Source organism: Ochotona curzoniae, unplaced genomic scaffold, assembly GCF_017591425.1.
Source record: "Ochotona curzoniae isolate NIBS_2020 unplaced genomic scaffold, NIBS_Ocur_1.0 contig_3622, whole genome shotgun sequence".
In the NCBI taxonomy this organism is placed as follows: Eukaryota; Metazoa; Chordata; class Mammalia; order Lagomorpha; family Ochotonidae; genus Ochotona; species Ochotona curzoniae.
In genome coordinates, this window is record NW_024465926.1 from 14,837,650 (window position 1) to 14,846,148 (window position 8,499).

Below are 8,499 nucleotides of genomic sequence, written 5' to 3' on the forward strand. Positions count from 1 at the left end.
GGCTGCCGTCCAGGGCTGAGCGAGGTTGCAGCTGCGTGCAGCTCGGCCGAACAGCGGCCTCTCGCTCTGAGCCACACCCGGCGGCCAGGGAGGCCGGCCGCCGCCCCTTCAGGTTTTCCAGCTGGCCCTGGCCCACTTCCCCCCGGGATGGCTTCCTGTTATTGTTCCTTTGTAAGGGCCGGGCTGGCTGCCGATAGGGCAAGGCCCCACGGTGGGCGGCCTGGCTGCTCTGTCCCCATGGAGCCCTTAACCCTGGACCCCCCTCCCACCACTCCCCACAACTGCAGGCCCCTGCCCTGAGATACTGAGCCCAGCGCTGCCCTGGGCCTGGCTGTGGGGATCTTGAGCCTGCACCAGAACTCCTGGGAACCCCAGTGGCAGGTGTCATACTCCCATTTCACAGCCCGGGAAGCTGAGGCTCAGTGAGTAGAAAGGGCTGGTCCATCCTGTGATGGTGAGGTAAGCTCAACCTGGCCCTAGAGCATCTGTGACACCAGCCTTAGAGGTGGCCCTATGGGTCCCAAGGGAGGGAGATGAGCAGTTAGTGGTCAGCTCCTCCTCGTTGGGTGCCTGTGGGGACCACTTGTGTTTAAGACTAGTGAGTGGAATCCAGGCACCAAGATCTGCTTCTGATATTGATCAAGGGTCCACGGGAGTCCCTGGGCCTCAGTTTCTTAATCTGTAAGACGAGGGCCACCCAGCCCTTGAGATAAACAAGAGGGGTTTGAAGGACGGGGAGCTAGGACCTGGGCCTGAGTCTGCTGGACCAAGCGGCTGGGAGAGGGAGGGGCTGAGAGCCAGCTTTGGAGAGAGTCAGACCACCACTGCACCCCCTCTCCCCAGCCTGGCTCACTTGGAATCTTCCAGGTCCTGGACCTTCAATTCCCCCACGGGTGAGTGGTTGGGAAGTCCCAACTGCCCCCATTACACAGTGCGGGCAAGTATGGACCCTGAAGAAGTCAGTGAGTGAGGCGGGAAAGGGGGTGGGAGCTACATCTGGGGACGGGGTGGGAGGAGTGGAGATTTCTCCATCTTGGGCAGAATGACCTTGAGATGCAGGGGAGGGTCAGGTTGGTCCTGTGTGCTCACACAGGGTACGGCCTGTTCCCGGAGGCCCAGCGCTTCTGGCAGGCCCCTGGGGCCGCTGGAGGGGGTGAGCTTACGACGATTTTTGTGGATCTGTGGGCAGGATGCCCAGGGAGAAAAGGGACATGGTCAGCTGGGTCAGCCTGGGGTGGGAGGATATGACGTGATGGCTGGATTTGGGAGATGGAGGTGGCTGACGACTTGGACCAGAGCAGGTCAGATGGAAAGAAGCAGATGAGAGCCACTGGAGGGCTGGTGAAGTCAGGGGCCATCCGAGCTCCTTCCCCACAACACACGAAGAAGACAGAGGGAGCCAGATGGGGCTGGGGCAAGAGGAGTGACCTGCTGGGCGACCAGTCCTGGGGCGGGGCTCGGAGTGGGTCCAGCCGGGTCACTTGCTGCTTGTGGAACAAGCAAACAACAGCTCAGCGATTCCTCCTACAGCGGGATTAACTCTGCCCTCTCCTGCCTACAGTGTGCAGACTGGCCAGGCCAATGCTTTGGTCCCCATGGGGTCCGTCCCCCTGGGTCTATGTGTCCCTTGCCAGGACCTGCCTGCCTGGCCATCACTTCCTGCTGGGGCTGCGAGTCGTGTCCTAGCGCTGTCTGCCAATTCCCTTTGTGTGCTTGGCCCGTGAGGAAGTTGACTCTGCCCTGAGAACCGCTGTTCCTATCATGTATAAACAAAGGGGTGGCAGCTGGGCACGTGCTGGAAGGCCCCCTGGGGGTGGGGGTCACCAGCACCACGGGGTGGGGAATGGGAGGAGGGGTACAGGAAGTTCTGACTATGAAAGGGACCCCAGCCCCTTGTGGGCTCTCATGCCCCCTTTCTGCTAAGCCCCTGCCCCAACTCCTCTGCAAGCTACAGCAGGACCAGGAGGGCAGGAAGTGCCAATGGGAGCAAAGGAGGCTGCTGTGGGCTGGCAGGAAACGGGACCGTCTGGGGGACCAGATTAGCAGCCAGAGGAGGAAGCATGAATGGTTGCCAGGGGGCTGGGTAGGGGATGCGACAATGGGGTCCAGGTCCAGGACACCCACCCAGCCCTGTGCAGGAGGGAGACGATGAGGAGAAGCTCTGCTTAGAAAGGTGCAAGCCTGGGGGTCTGAGTGGCCTTTCTCCCCCTACTTGTGCACTGGGTGCTCAGCTGGCCCTTGGCAGGGGCACCCAGGAGGCCGTGGGAATAACAACCCCGTGGGAACAGCTGGTTTCTCGGAACAGTCTTTCCTAGAGGGTGGCCCTCGGGCCATCTGCTTAAGACCCATCCCACACCATATAAGAAAAGAAGAAGAGGAGGAGGAGGAAGTGAAGGAGGAAGAGAAGGAGGAGAAGTAGAAAAGAAATACAGATTCCTGGGCTGCATGGAGTGAGAAGGGCTGGTGGTGGGGTCCCAGACCTACACAACATCACTTGTGTGAGCTTGCCTCTGCAAGGCAGGGGGATGGGGGCAGGGGTAGGTGAGGTAGGCTCCTCACTTGCCCCTTGGGGTGACGCTGAGACAGTTCCTCCTGTGGACCCATTGTACAGACCAAAAATGGAGGCTCTTCAAGATCTCAGAGCCTGTGGGTGCCAGGATAGAGCTGCTGAACCACAGACTGCAAAGTGGAGCCCACTCTGGCCTCCCCACTTTCCTGCTCTGAGCTGCGCTGTGTCTGGCACCCTGCAGGCTCTCCTTTGTCCACAGGGTGTAGGTACCCAATGAGGGTCCACAGTGTGGCTTCAGCCGGGGTCTTTGCTGGAGCAGGACAGCCAGCTCCCTGGCTTCTGGGGTGCTGGGATCTGCAGCTGGGCTCTGAATCACCTCAAATTCCCAGGCCACTCCCCACACTCACCTGCTTCTGCCCTTGCCTTGCCGTGTGACTTCTGGTCTGGCCTGGAGGTCTGGAGCCCCTTGGTGCGTGGCCAGCATCGTTACCATCTTCTTTCTTCCTTCCTTACGGCTCTTCTCTGGGTGTGAGCAAATACCAGATGTGCGTGCTTACTTTTAATTAACAATGTATTTATTTCTTTAATAGAGAAAGAGGGAGAGAGAGACAGGAAGACAGCTTGTTCCCTCTTTCCACCCTGTCCCCAGCACTCACCCTGGCCACTGCTGGGTGACGGTGAAGTTGAGTGATGCTGGACTTAATCCGGGTCTCTGTCTCACACAGCAGCCCTTCCGTTCGATCCACCTCTCCTGCTTGCCCTGGAGTCTGTGTCTCAGCCTCCAGACCAGATGCCTGGCCCTATACATGGACCAGTAGAGCAGAATAATATGCAGGGTCCCCCACGGGAATACACCCAGCGTTGACTTGGTGGAGCTGTCTGTGGCTCCTTAGTTTGCTGGAGAAAGCTCCTTTCCTTCCTTCGTCCTCTGGTGATGGTTCTGGTGGCAGGTGGCTGGGGCAAGGTGGCTCCTTCTTCTCCTAGCGAGGATTGTGGATTCCGAGGCTGCCCACAGTGGAAGAAGGAAGAGAGGTCCTGAGACTGGGGTCTTGGTGAATCAGCCTGTCCGTTGTGGATGAAGAACAAACCTTTAGCCCAGTGGACAGGGGCGGATCCACCTCAGGGGGAAAATGGACCAGAGTCAGCCTTGGGCAGTGTGGAGGGGGCTTGGATGAGCAGGGAGGAGGAGCCAGGGAGGGGTCTCACCCACAGCTATTGGTTCTTCATTGAACAGGGATGTGATGGGAGCCACAATCCCTGTTGAGAAATTTCCTGAACAGGCTTTGAGCAGGACTCTGGGGTGCCCAGATCTGATGTCAGAGTGGGTGTGGAATGGCAGAGGAGGGATGAATGTGTGGATGTTGCCAGCTACCTTGGTGTGTTGAGGCAGGGGCTGCACGGGGAATGTATTCTGTGGAATGATCTGGTGCATAGTGTGTGCCAGGAGGGCTTGAACCAGGTACCCCAGCCCCACTCAAAGACACGAGGCTGTCCCTCGGCGAGCTGGGGGACGAAGTGGGGCAGAGGAGAGCCCTGCCATCCCTGTGCCAAACCCTGCGAGAGGGCCCAGAGTGGCAAGGAGCCAGTGTGGCACTGCTCCATTCCCTCCAGGCTCAGGTGGCTGCCCAGCCATACCCACCACTCCAGATCCCATCCTAGGCTGTGCAGCTCCAACTTCCAGCCCCGGAGCCTTCGTCTGACACCCTGGGGTGCTCTGTCCTTCCTCTCCCGGTCAGACCCAACCCTCCCAGCCCTTCAGATCCCTGCTCTCCAAAGCACCTCGCCCCTGGAGAAGCTTCTGCCACACCCTGTCCTTGTACCCCGCTGGCTGTACTCTGTTGGTTTTGACTTCAAAGCCTGTTTAGTTCTTCCCCCACTTTCCCCTTGTGGGTGGGAATGAGGGGGATGATTCCTCACAATCTGTGATAGTTTCATTTCCTGGGGAGGGGGCGGAGGTGCAGAGAGCCTGAGTAACATGCCCCAGGTCACACAGCAGAGCTGGGACTCCAACCCTTGCCTTCATGGTTCCTGTTCAACGTCAGCTGTAAGGTGTTATCCTCGAGAGCCTATCATTGTTTGCTAATATTTCATTTCACTTGTTTTTTGAAAAAACAAACGGACAAACAAACAAACAAAGCTATAATGGTTTCCAGTCTTTGCCTAGCCCTGAGCTGGGGCCTGCCCTTGCAGGTTGGGGACAAGATGTGTGTTGCTGGGAGTACCCAGAGGAAGTCGCCTAGGGGATCCCAAGCTACTCCCCAAGAGCTCATACACAGTGAGGAAGGTCAAGATCAAAGGCACATGGTCTGGGTGAAAAGAAGACTTCCCGTAGGGGAAGCAGCGAGGTGCTGGGGCAGGCTCTGGCAGGGGTTGATGTCAGCTGGCCCTGGGCCTCTCAGGTGGCACCGAGGAGCTTAAGCTGGGCATGCTCCAGGATCTCATGCCCCACGGGGGGCCCAGGGATCCTTGGATCGTGGGAGGAGTGCCCTGTCTTGGCTGCCTGCTGGCCTGGGGCACCTCCTGGGCGGGGGCTGATGGCTGCAGTAGGGCCAGGGAGAGAGGCCCCGGGGTTGCTGGAGCTGCGTGTGGAAGGGAGGAAGCCGTAGCCCCTCCGTGACCAGGAAGAGATCTCACAGGCGGGGCTGGAGAACAATGTCCCCTCCAGGGGGAGGAGGTAGGGGGGCAGGTGGGGAGCACTTTCCCAGATGTCTCTCACTTTCCTCTGCGACACCCAAGCAAGGAAGGGAGGAAGGAGTGGGGAACAGGCAGGTGGCTGGGCTCAGGGCGGTGCCTGTGGGTATGCGCTGGGTGTCAGGAACTGGCTGATGCTGAGGCAACTACACAGCATGGGGTACCTCAACTTTCCCTTCTGTAGAAAGGAGGTGATGCTGCAGTCATGGGCTTGATGAGATCCTGTGTGGCCTGAAGGAGTAAGGTCAAGGACGGCAACAAGACAGTGTGAAATGCACTGTGCAGAGCGGGAAGACAGGAGCTCGGGGCCTCCAGCCCACGGAGCTGCTGATCGCCTGGTATGAGCAGCCCACGCCACCTGGAAAATGGACAAACCTCACGTGTGACCCAACAAGTTAAGTAAAACAAAGGAGAGGATGCGTGGGAAACGCATAGCGCAACTTCTGGTATGCAGTAGGGGCGCAGCAGTTTGTCATGACGGTCACAATGCCTCGGAGAGGCTAACAGTGGGTGGATGTGCCTGGGAGTCGAGGCCATGGTGTACGTGGGAGCACAGGCATGGTGCAGGTGGGAGCACAGGCATGGTGCCGGTGGGCAAGGCACTGGTCAGGAGGGTGACTGCCTGCTATTGTGGGAGTCCTCACATCCCCAAGTGAGGCATCCACATGCTGTGTGCCATGTTCGTGGTTCATGAGTGGGCTGTGGGGTGCAGCTGGGCCTTGGAAGGCCTCTGAGTCTTCCCCTCAGCCATACCCTGCTGCACCCTTGTCTCCTGCAGAGGACCAGAGAGGGCAAGGGCTCATGTGGGAGCAGCCCAGCAAGCTGAGTGGCAGGGTGGCAGAGCAGGCTGGGACCAAGGGCCTTGCCTCCCTGCCTGCCTGGAGGGGCCCTGCCTGCGTCAGGCAGACCTTGCCCTGCGGACAGACGGAAGGCAGGACTTCCTGTCTCCAGGCCCGGCATTCCTCCACCGAAACATCCAGGAGAACAATGGGTGGGAGTTTTTGCCATCTGTGGGGTCAGGAAGGTGGGTCAGGGACTGGTCCCTCCCACCTCTTGATGGGACAAACAGATGTGCCTGGAGAGCGGGCTCAGGCCTGGGAAGATCGCCTTCCCTGGGGGCCCTTCTCTGGGCCGGGCAGTCTGCAGGCCCCTGCCCTCGGGGCCTGGGGCAGGTCTTCTGGGCAAAGTCCAGCGGGCGTGGGAGTCCATGCTGATCCTGGGAAGGCCCTCAGAAGGCCATGGTCAGGAGACGCCCCAGTGGCAGGGCCAGGTGTGGCTGACTCTTCCCTCCGGCTGGTGGTCTTGGGCATTACCAGTCTGTGCTGCCCTCTGGGAACCCACAGGGAAACGCTGTGCAGCTGGAAGAACAACCCTCGCAGCCTGTGAGCTAATGTCCTCCTCGCCCTGGGGCTTTCCCAGCTGACGCGCACACTCTGAGCAGCCTGGGTCACCAGGGTGAGAGCACAGGGCCCTGCCTCTGTGGGTCTCAGTCTGCCTGTCTGGGAAATGGGGGTGGCGTGTCTGCTTTGATCGGTCCAAAGGGTCATGTGAGTGCCTTGTGTTTCCCTCAGCTGCCATGGAGAGCCCAGAGTGGTGAGAACACAGCCCCAGTGGGAACACGGGCGGGTGGGGGCTGGTTCTGCACCTCTCCCCTGCTCCGGGAGTCTGGCTGCCTTTATACTCCCCTCACCTCTGTCTGGGCCTGCCTTTCTCCCCTTTTTGAGCAGTCACCTCTCAGGCCGATTGTGCTTTTCTTTCGGCAAGCACAGGGCACAGTGGTCTTTGGAGTATGGAGGCCCTGGGGACATGCAGGGCCATGGCCAGGCGTGTGGGCCCGGCCAGCGAGTTCCTTGGCTTAGTTCTGGGCATGGCCAGGGGTGGGGAGTTAAATAGGGGTGGTTTACCCCTCTCCACCCCGTGGACCAGCCCTGTCCTGGGATCCCCACTCTGGCCTCTCTGTCCCTCACTCCATGTCCCTGGGAGTCCGGGCACCTGCTGTTTGTGCATTGGCTGGGATGTGAGGACCACCATCTCTCACTTCCCACTGCCTGCTGCCCCACACCACGGCTCCCAGCTCCAGCCATACAGGAGTGGGGAGATCCCTGCTAGTGCCCAGCTGTGTGGGCCACAGGGCCCTTGCTTGTGCTCCCCTCAGTGCTGGGAAGTCACTTCCCACGACCCCCGACTCCCCGACTGCAGGACTTCTAGCTTCTCCATTGCCCTGAATTCAATCCAAATATCTTCTCTGTACACACATCAACAATAAACACCACAGCAGACATTTGCTTGTTTTCACATGTTTCTCATTTATTATTTATTTTCATTTAATTTAAAGGCAGAAAAATGCACATTCAGAGACAGGCAGGCAGGAACGGAGACACACAGAGAGCTGCTGACTCATTCCCCAGAGGCCGGCAAGAGCTGGGACTGGGCCAGGCTGAAAGCTGGAGCCTGCAGCTCAGCCCATGGGGACCAGCACCTGCTGCCTCCTCCGCCTAATGGCTGAGTGATGTGCAGTGTGTGGATGGAGCACTCGGTACTGATGTGTTCATCGGTGGATGGACGGCAGACACTCGGCTGTTAGGGGTAAGGTGCCTGCAGGTGTGTGTGCACAGGTGTTCGTGTGAACGCTGTTCTCATTCTCCGGGGGGTCTACACCTAAGGAGAGGGTCTCTGAGTCATGTGGTGACCACAGAGAGCTGTCAGATGGTTTTCTGAAACAGCTGTATTATTAGCACCGTGCAAGGGTCATGTCTCCCGTGGCTTCCTGGGCACGTCGGATCTCATCTTTCAGGTCAGATTCTGCCTGTGGGGGTGCAGGGGAGTCTCCCTGTATTCTTGATGGGATTTTTGAAAGATTTGGGTCTTTTTTTGTTTTTTATTTGTGAGACAAGAGTCACAGAGAGAAGGAGAGGCAGAGAGAAAGATCTCCCATCTGCTGGTTCACTCCCCAAGTGGCCACAATGGCTGGAGTGGGTCCAAAGCCAGGAGCCAGGAGCTTCTACCTGGTCTCCCATGCGGGCACAGGGGCCCAAGGTTTTGGGTCATCCTCCTCTGCTTTCCCAGTCCACAAGCAGGGAGCTGGATGGAAAGTGGAGCACCTAAGGCTGGACCCGGCACCCCATGGGATCCCGGTGCTTGCGAAGGAGGATCAGCTAATTGAACCATTGTGCCAGGCCCCCCACAGTTCACGGGATGTCTCCTCCCATTCTGTCTATTGCCTTTTATTCTCTTGACCGCACCCTCAAAATCCAAGCCTTTCGTTTCAGTGAAGTCCAATTTATCTTTTTTTTTTTTTA